The following is a 9560-nucleotide window of genomic DNA, read 5'->3' as shown; positions in this document are numbered from 1 at the left end:
TAGGATCTTAGCCTCTGAACTTCAGTGGAACACTGAAGCCCTAGTTGCCGCCTTCTGGCAGGGGCTTTCCGATAAAATTAAAGATGCACTGACTACCCAAGAGCTTCCTTCGTCACTTGAAGATTTGATCTTTCTATGCCATCGTGTTGATATGAGATTTCGTGAAAGAGAGGCTGAGAAAACGACTTCTGCTAAAGCACCTTTTCGCTCTAACCCTCAATTTCGTCCAGTGTCACCCGCTGTGATTCCCATGGAGATTGGACGTTCCAAGTTATCTTCTGAGGAGAGGAAACGAAGAGTCAAGAATAGACTCTGTATCTATTGTGCTGATTCCACTCATGTCCTCAGCTCCTGCCCTAAGAGATCGGGAAATGCCAGGCCCTAACTAGTTCTGGAGAGGTGAAGTTAGGGTCCCTGGAGTCCTCTCCATCGTCTATGAAATCTAAAGTCTGCGCTTTTGATGTGACTATTTCCTTTGCTACCAAGACCTTTGAGTCACAGGCATTGATTGATTCCGGAGCAGCAGGAAATTTTATTTCCAAATCGTTAGTTAATCAATGGTCTCTACCAATGATTACCTTAAAAACTCCCATTACTGTGACGGCTATCGATGGATCACGTCTCATCAACGGTCTCATCACCCAGAGTACGTCTCCAGTAACCCTTCAGATTGGTGCTCTGCATCATGAAGAGATATCGTTTTTAATTCTTCCTGTTACGACAAGTCCGATTGTCCTAGGCCTTCCATGGCTTCAGTGTCACTCTCCCCAGATTGACTGGCGCACCCCTCAAGTCACGTCTTGGGGGCCTGAATGTCACCATCATTGCCTTTCCCAAGTCATTCCTCTCAAGGTACAGCAAGCTTCCATTTCAGCTATTTCACCGGGACTCCCTCCTCAATATGCTTCATTTACCGATGTTTTTGATAAAGCTCAGTCTGAACGTCTTCCTCCTCATCGTTCTTGGGATTGTCCGATTGATCTTCTTCCTGGCAAGACTCCTCCCAGAGGCCGGGTCTATCCACTCTCGTTACCTGAAACTCAAGCTACATCTGAATATATACGGGAGAACCTCCAGCGTGGGTTCATTCGACCTTCCACCTCGCCCGCTGGAGCTGGGTTCTTCTTTGTCAAAAAGAAGGATGGATCATTACGCCCTTGTATAGATTTTCGTGGACTCAATGCCATTACTATCAAGAACCGGTATCCCATTCCGTTGATCACTGAGCTATTTGACCGCATTAAGGGAGCCCGTATTTTTACTAAGTTGGATCTTCGTGGTGCTTACAATTTAATCAGAATCCGTTCCGGTGACGAATGGAAGACGGCGTTTAACACCAGAGACGGGCATTACGAATATCTGGTAATGCCTTTCGGGCTATGTAATGCCCCCGCTGTTTTTCAGGGCTTCATCAATGAGATTTTTCGGGACTTATTATATGTATGTGTCGTCGTCTACCTGGACGACATATTGATTTTTTCACAGGACCTGCCTTCTCACTACCAACATGTGGCAGAAGTCCTCTCCAGGCTACGGAAAAATTCATTGTTCTGTAAATTAGAAAAATGTTCATTCGAATTACCCCAGATTCCATTCTTGGGGTATATTGTTTCCGGAGTTGGTCTGAAGATGGATCCTGACAAAGTAAATGCTGTACTACATTGGCCCCAGCCAACTACTCTTCGTGCCATCCAGCGTTTTTTAGGTTTTGCCAATTACTATAGACGCTTCATTCAAGACTTTTCTTCCATTGCATCTCCTATTGTGGCCCTGACTCGTAAAGGGGCTAATCCTAAGCAATGGTCTACTGAGGCTATTCAAGCCTTTCAAACATTAAAAGAGTCCTTCTCTTCGGCTCCAATCCTTCGTCAGCCTGATGTGACACTCCCTTTTTTCCTAGAAGTAGATGCCTCTAATGTGGGCTTAGGAGCTATTCTCTCCCAACGCTCGGAACAGCAAAAATTCCACCCTTGTGCCTTCTATTCTCGGGGTCTCCTACCCGCAGAGAAGAATTATACCATCGGAGACAAGGAATTACTGGCTATCAAAGCCGCATTAGAGGAATGGAGATACTTGTTGGAGGGAGCTCGCCATCCGGTGACGATCTTCACGGATCATAAGAACTTGTCATATCTCCAGTCTGCCCAATGCTTGAACCCTCGTCAAGCAAGATGGTCTCTTTTCTTTTCCCGTTTTGAATTAATAATTACCTTCAAACCAGCTGCCAAGAACAAAAAAGCTGATGCCTTATCTAGAGCCTTTGCTACGTCCTCTGATATAGAAGAGGTTTCCAACCATACCATTCTAGACCACAAATGTATCTCACTGGCTGCTTCATCCACCAAAACGCTACCATTTGGGAAGACCCTCGTGCCTCCTACTCTAAGGAGGAAAATCCTTTCGTGGTTCCATGCCTCTCGTTTTTCTGGACACGCCGGTGAACACAAGACTTTTGAGATCCTCTCTCGAAGTTACTGGTGGCCTTCAATGAGGAGAGACGTCAAAGAGTTCATTGCTTCCTGTGAATTATGTTCGCAATTCAAATCCTCCCGCAGAACCCCAGCAGGGTTGCTGCGACCACTACCCATTCCGTCCAAACCATGGACCCATATTAGTATGGATTTCGTTACTGACTTACCACCTAGTAAGAACCATAACACTATTTGGGTCGTAGTGGACAGATTTTCGAAGATGGCTCATTTCATCCCTCTGTCTGGTTTGCCTTCCTCGTCTATCCTGGCTGAACATTTCATTAAAGAGATCTTCCGTATCCATGGATGTCCATCTGAGATTGTGTCTGATAGAGGAGTACAATTCGTGTCCAGATTCTGGCGAGCCCTTTGTAAAACCTTGGGCATACGATTAGCACTCTCATCTTCTTACCATCCACAATCCAATGGACAAACCGAACGTGTCAATCAAGATCTTGAGACTTTTATAAGGATATTTTCATCAGCCAATCAAGACAACTGGGTAGAGTTACTCCCTTGGGCTGAGTTCGCCCATAACAACATGTACCATGAGTCATCATCCAAAACTCCATTCTTTGTGGTCTACGGTCACCATCCGTCTTTTCCGGAATTTCCTGCCCTCCCGCCCACCCAAGTTCCTGCGGTGGAGACTGTTTGTCAGACCTTTAAAAATATCTGGTCTCAGGTTAGAACCTGTTTGAAGAAGACATCTGTCAAATATAAATCTTTCGCTGATAAGAAGAGGCGGGCTATTCCACCACTAAAAATTGGAGATCGTGTCTGGTTATCCACAAAAAATATTCGTTTGAAGGTTCCATCCATGAAATTCGCCCCTCGTTGTATTGGTCCATATAGGATCATTCAAGTTATCAATCCAGTATGTGTGAAACTCCTTCTTCCTAAGAGTCTTCGGATTTCTAATGCCTTCCATGTATCTTTGCTCAAACCTCTTATTATCAACCGTTTTTCAACTCCTCCCTCAGCTCCGCAGCCAGTTCAAGTCCATCAGGAGGAGGATTTTGAGATTACCGAGGTACTAGATGCAAAAATTTCGCGAGGAGTCCTCCACTTCCTCGTTCATTGGAAGGGCTTTGGTCCTGAGGAGCGCTCTTGGATCAAAGCTGAAGATCTTAATGCTCCTGCCCTTTTGAAGAAGTTTTACTCCAAAAATCCGGACAAGCCCGGTTCCAGGCGTTCTGTGCCCACCTTTAAAAGGGGGGGTACTGTCACTCACCGGACCGTGAGTGCCTCTTCCCGGACATTTAGGAACCGTGGCCGTCCACCATCCTGAGGGTCTGCGCATGCGCAGCCCTTTTCTATACTTCAGTGTATACCCCTTTAACTTAATTGGCAGATCAGGCAACCTCCCTATATTAAGCACCTGTGGTCACTACCACGTTGCCTGATCTTGGAGTCTCATTCCTCATGAGTCTCTGAAGGTGTTCCTGTATTACTTGTGTATTCAGTGCTGCTGATTCCTGTGGTTTCCAAACCACTTCTACTACTGTGGTTCCATACCACTTCTACCATCAACTTTATCATCATGACTGTTTGCTGATTTCTATCCGCTGCCTCCGTGCACTACAGTCTTCTACACCACTTCAACGTTATTTTATATCAATGTGACTGTTTGCTCATTGCTATCCGCTGCCTCCGTGCACTCCAGCTTTTACCTCACTCACCTGCTTCTCATCAAGTCTGTTTGCTGATTTCTATCCGCTGCCTCCGTGCACTACAGTCTCCTGCTTGCAACTCGCCTGTGTTCAACATCGTGACTGCCAGCTGTCTACTATCCGCTGCCTCTGTGCACTACAGTCTCCTGCTTGCAACTCGCCTGTGTTCAACATCGTGACTGCCAGCTGACTACTATCCGCTGCCTCTGTGCACTACAGTCTCCTGCTTGCAACTCGCCTGTGTTCAACATCGTGACTGCCAGCTGACTACTATCCGCTGCCTCTGTGCACTACAGTCTCCTGCTTGCAACTCGCCTGTGTTCAACATCGTGACTGCCAGCTGATTACTATCCGCTGCCTCCGTGCACTACACTCTCATCTCATCTTTGCTGTGACTTCCTCGAGACTGCCGCTTTTCATTACCATCTGCTACACTTCGTGATCTACAGCTCCTGCCCTGCGCTGCACTCCTGTTTCCCATCGCTGTTGGTTCCTGTGGTTGCTACTGGTTACCTCCGTGTGCCGCTGAGTCCTGCCGCTGTGGTCAGCGCTATCGTCCATCTCCTGCTGATCCACTCTCCACGCCTTCACGTGTTCCACTGGCCTCTACCCTCCTGTCAGCATTGGATTTGTATCTCTTCTACTACCCTCTGCTGGATCATCTCCATTCTCCTGGGTTTCCTATGAGTCCAGTTCCACGTGTTGCTGACTCCTGTGGATTCGTGTCCCTGTCGGTCTACTCACCTGTGCGCTGCACCTGCTAGACCGCTGCTTCTCCTATCCAGGGACTTCCTATCCAGTCGGCCTCCAGCCGCTCAGGTACCGCTGCAATCCCATCTGACTGCTACTGCTGAACCACGGTATGCATACTTCTCATTGACTGTGCTGTGTATTGCATATCTTGCTGGACTGTGTTTGGTTCTCTCTGGAGTCTGCTATCCGCTGAGTCTATTGCCATCATTGACTGTGTTATCATTGTGCTGGACTACTTCAAGAGACTTTCTAGATTGCAGACCTGATCAGTCATTTACATATATATATACCTATATTGTGCATATTACTGTGGATCGTGTATAAGGTGCCTGTGTATATCCTGTGTTGCAGTCTTCCCCCGTGCACCTCCTCACATATATATGCAGTGGTACAACTTGCTGATGTCAGACCACCGATCCCTGTTTCCGGTATCACCTGTTCCATTATCCGCTCACATAGCAGTGGTACAACTTGCTACCGCAGACCACTGACTACCTGGATACCTCCACTTGGATTCCATTCCTTCACTCAGACAGCGGTACAACTTGCTACCCGCAGACCGCTGACTCTCATCACCTCCTTGTTTCTGTTGGACATTCCTCCTCACTATAGCAGTGGTACAACTTGCTATCGCAGACCACTGACTACCTTCACGTGTCCTTGTCCATACAGTTCCTTGTGTATCATTACCTCATTATTACCAGTGTTGCTAGTCATAGACTTTCCTGAGCATCTCATCGGCCATCATTTCATGTTCCGTGATCACCCAGCTACCAGAGTACCCTATTACCATCTACATTGCTCTGATAAGCCTACCATCTGGTGATCCCTGGTTAAAGACTCCTAGTGCCCGTGACATAAAGTTTGAAATAAATAAAACAGTTTGGGCAAAACATTCATTTCTGAACCACAAACTATGTATGTTTTATGTTTAAACAGTAATTGCTGTCAATTTTTGGTTGTACGTGTAGTTCTTCCTATCAGCACTAACATCAAGGTATAACGTAGCCAGTTGGAGAGGTGTTCATTCATAATTGAAATGCACAGCAAAGGTGTTCCAGGTAATATGAGGTCCAGCCAATATGAGGTGCAGCTAATTAAAGGTGCAGAGGTGAGGAGCAGTCCAAAGAGTTTCTAGACAATAGCAATGCCGCCTCCTTAATGAGAGTGCAATTACATATAATTTGAATTTTAATGTATATACTGCATTTGATCCATTGTAGATTTGTCTGCTTTTATAGATTTGTCATGCTCCATGCTTAGGATCTGCAGATGAACTTCACCTGTGCAGTGGAGATAAAGATTTGAACTCTAAAAGTGTGATCTTCCATTTTGGACGGTGCAGCGGACCAACTTTTACTTGGAAAAGAGAGAGAGAGGTGTAACGTTGCTCTTACATATTTTATATATCTGTATATTTTTAGGTTTACCACTGCTCTTTCATGTAATTTTTTTTTGTTTTTGCATAAAATAATCACTGGTCAACTAGTTATTATTTTCCAAATTTTATAAAAACACATTTTTTCTGTGGGAATTGCAGGTCCAGTTAAAGCATGTAAAAGCTGATGATTATTTTGGATTTTAAGATAAAAAAAACTATAAACAATTTGTATGTACCCTAATTAATTGACTTCTCCTCCCTTATTCTCTTTCTGTAGCCTTACTATTTACTTTGAAAATAAAATCTAGTAAAAAACAATTTAAAAAAAATAAAGCTGCACACAAATAAGCTAATGTTAAAGGTCATAAAGTATCATGGCATTTATGCTACTATTAATACACAGTAGTTACATTTTCATAATCTGTTAAATGTGGTAAACATGTCTGTTCCATTTCACTAGTGTGAAGAAGTGGCAAAGAGGACATTTTTGTCCTAGACTATTGCAAAAACGAATCTTTCAACTGTCATCACAAGCCGACCAATGGATTGTCTTTCAAACTCAAGAGAATGATCTTTTGTTTTATTCAGTTTTAACTGTTGTGTTATGTATAGAGTAAATAGCATTAATGTTTTGTAACTCGTTATTATTGGATTATTGTAGCAACTGTTTGAAATAAAACTGAATTATTGATCTTCTTGAAAACACAGAGGTGGCCTTCTTAAGACAACTTGCAAGTGATGGAAGATTAAACAACATACACGTGAGCTTGAAATATTGAATAAAGAGAAATGGGGAAAACTATTGTAAAGATGAGAGCAGATGTATTTGCAGTTTGAAAATCAATAATAAATGTTTTGAGGGGATGAAAATCATTCGGGACCAATCTGTCTAGAGTAAAGCAGGAAAATGGCAAGGGCTGCTTTCAGCTTTGAAGGAAATATTTTAGTATGATTGCTTTCAAAATAAATTGGAAATTGTCATTTATTTCACTTTGCTGCAATTTTCAATGCAGGGTGAGTGAGTACAACGTTATGTGTAAAGTCGATAGGAAGTCAAGGTGGATAAACACATATTTCAATGATGAGGTTTCCTATCATATTTTTCTAAATTGTTTATAGATTATTTTTACGGCTTAATTTTTCTAGTCTTTTCCTATATAAGCATAAAACCACAAGATGAGAAATATATATTCAAAGTAACAAAAGTCCAGTGCAGCTATCTAGTATAGCATTTAAAGGATTAGTCTGACTTTTTACATTTAACAATAATTTTTCTTATTCTAGTAGAATGGATAGATACAGATCAAAATCTCAAATTTTATGCAGCTGCATGGAGGTCCCCACCTTCTATTCTCCTGTAACGTTATTTTAGTGATATCACTGGTTTACAAATCCCCAGTGCGAAAGACTATGCACATGGGAAACTTCAAACCTACTGACAACTAGAGATGTTCACTGACCCCCTGTGTTCTGGTTTTGGATCTGGATTAACTTTGTGTACTGGTTTTTGTTTTGGCAAAACCGCGCTTGCGTTTTTTGGTTTTGGATCATGATATTTTTCTAAAATCCCTATTTTTTTATTTTTTTAAATAAAATCACATATTTTTGCTTTTTTCCCCACTACATTATTATTAATCTCAATAACACTAATTTCAAGTCATTTGCAGTCAATTTTGATGACCTCACAGATCACAATATTATTTACATACACTTTCAAACAAAGACTGCAGCAGTTCTTGCCAGTGATAAGTAGAAGGCCATTGTCATGCCTGGGCATAAGACCAAAAAATTCACGTCTTATGTGTGGAATTATTTTTACCCAAATCCTGACAACAGTTGTCTAGCCATTTGTAGCATTGTAAAGCCACAGTTAGTAGAGGTAGGGACCTTAACCATCTAGGAACCTCATCCATGTCATTGAAAGCTTTTGTGAAAATCAGAAACTTATGCTAAAAAATAACAACAAGCAGTCCAGCATCAGCTACCTCCCTTCTCTCAGCTAGATCCCAGCACCTGCAATGTACACCCACAACACTTTTATTATCAATATCCTCACAAGTGATCAGAGTTAGTCCTGCATCCAAGTTTCTAAGGCAAGATGACTCCTCCCCTATCCAGGACTCCTGAGAAGAATGCTTCAGCGTTTGGCCCACTGCTCCTGCTGCTGGGGGTGTATCTTCAACCCAGAAGCAGACCAAGTAGAAGACTACTAGTAGTTTACAACAATTGACTGATAAACAATCCTTTGCAAGAGGAAGCAAGTATGAAAGCTGTCACCCAGTCGCAAAGCGGATCACAGACACCATGGCGACTTTGCTAGTATTATACTGAGTCCAATATCCACTATTAATGCAACTGGCTTTAGACAGTTACTTGAGCTCTTCTGTCCCCGTTACCAAATTCCATCACGACACCAATTTACTAGAAAAGCTATTCCTCACCCCTACCAGAAGGTTCGAAAAAAAAATAATTATTGGGCTACAAAATGCCATTCTACCCACTGTACTCTTAACCACAGACATGTGGAGAAGTGGAACTGGGCAAACTAAAGATTATATGATTGTGACAGCCCACTGGGTTGGTGATTCGCCTTCACCAGCAGGGACAGTCGCATTTTTCAGAGGCTATTCTGTGTATCATCTGCTTCACTAAGAGGCATATTATTATTATTATTACCATAGAATTGTAAGGCACCACAGTGCTCCACAGCGCCTTAAAGTAGGGAAGACAAGGACATACAAAAAATAAGAACAGACACGGCAAACAAAATGAATGGAGACATGAAAACAAAGGGTATGGAGGACCCTGCTCATTAGAGAGCTTACATTCTAAAGGGAAGAGGGCACAGCTGAAACAAGAGGAGTGAGTGTGGCTCAGAGTGGAGTTTGGGATAGCTGTGAGGGTACATTAGTGTGAATAGTGCTATCGATGATAAGGTCACCTCTAAAAAAAGAGATAGGTTTTCAATCTAATCTAAAGATTTAAAGGCTGCGGGAAAGTCTGATTGAGCGTGGTAGGGAATTCCATAAGTGGAGAGCAGCACGGGAGAAGTCTTGAAGGCGGGAGAGGTGGCTATCAGAGACGAGACAAGGCGCAGATCAGTGGTAATACAGCTGACAATCTGTTTGAAAAACTAAAGGATGTCATTGCAACATGGCTTATCCTGCTTGGACTCTCCTGAGGATATGCGATTTCTGACAACGCCACCAATATTGTTAGAGCATTACAGCGGGGAGGAAGGGGATTCCATCACATTCCTTATTTTGCAAACACAATCAACTT

The sequence above is a fragment of the Mixophyes fleayi genome, chromosome 6 (genome assembly GCF_038048845.1).
Source record: "Mixophyes fleayi isolate aMixFle1 chromosome 6, aMixFle1.hap1, whole genome shotgun sequence".
Lineage (NCBI taxonomy): Eukaryota > Metazoa > Chordata > Amphibia > Anura > Limnodynastidae > Mixophyes > Mixophyes fleayi.
Note: the sequence above shows the minus strand (reverse complement) of the source record.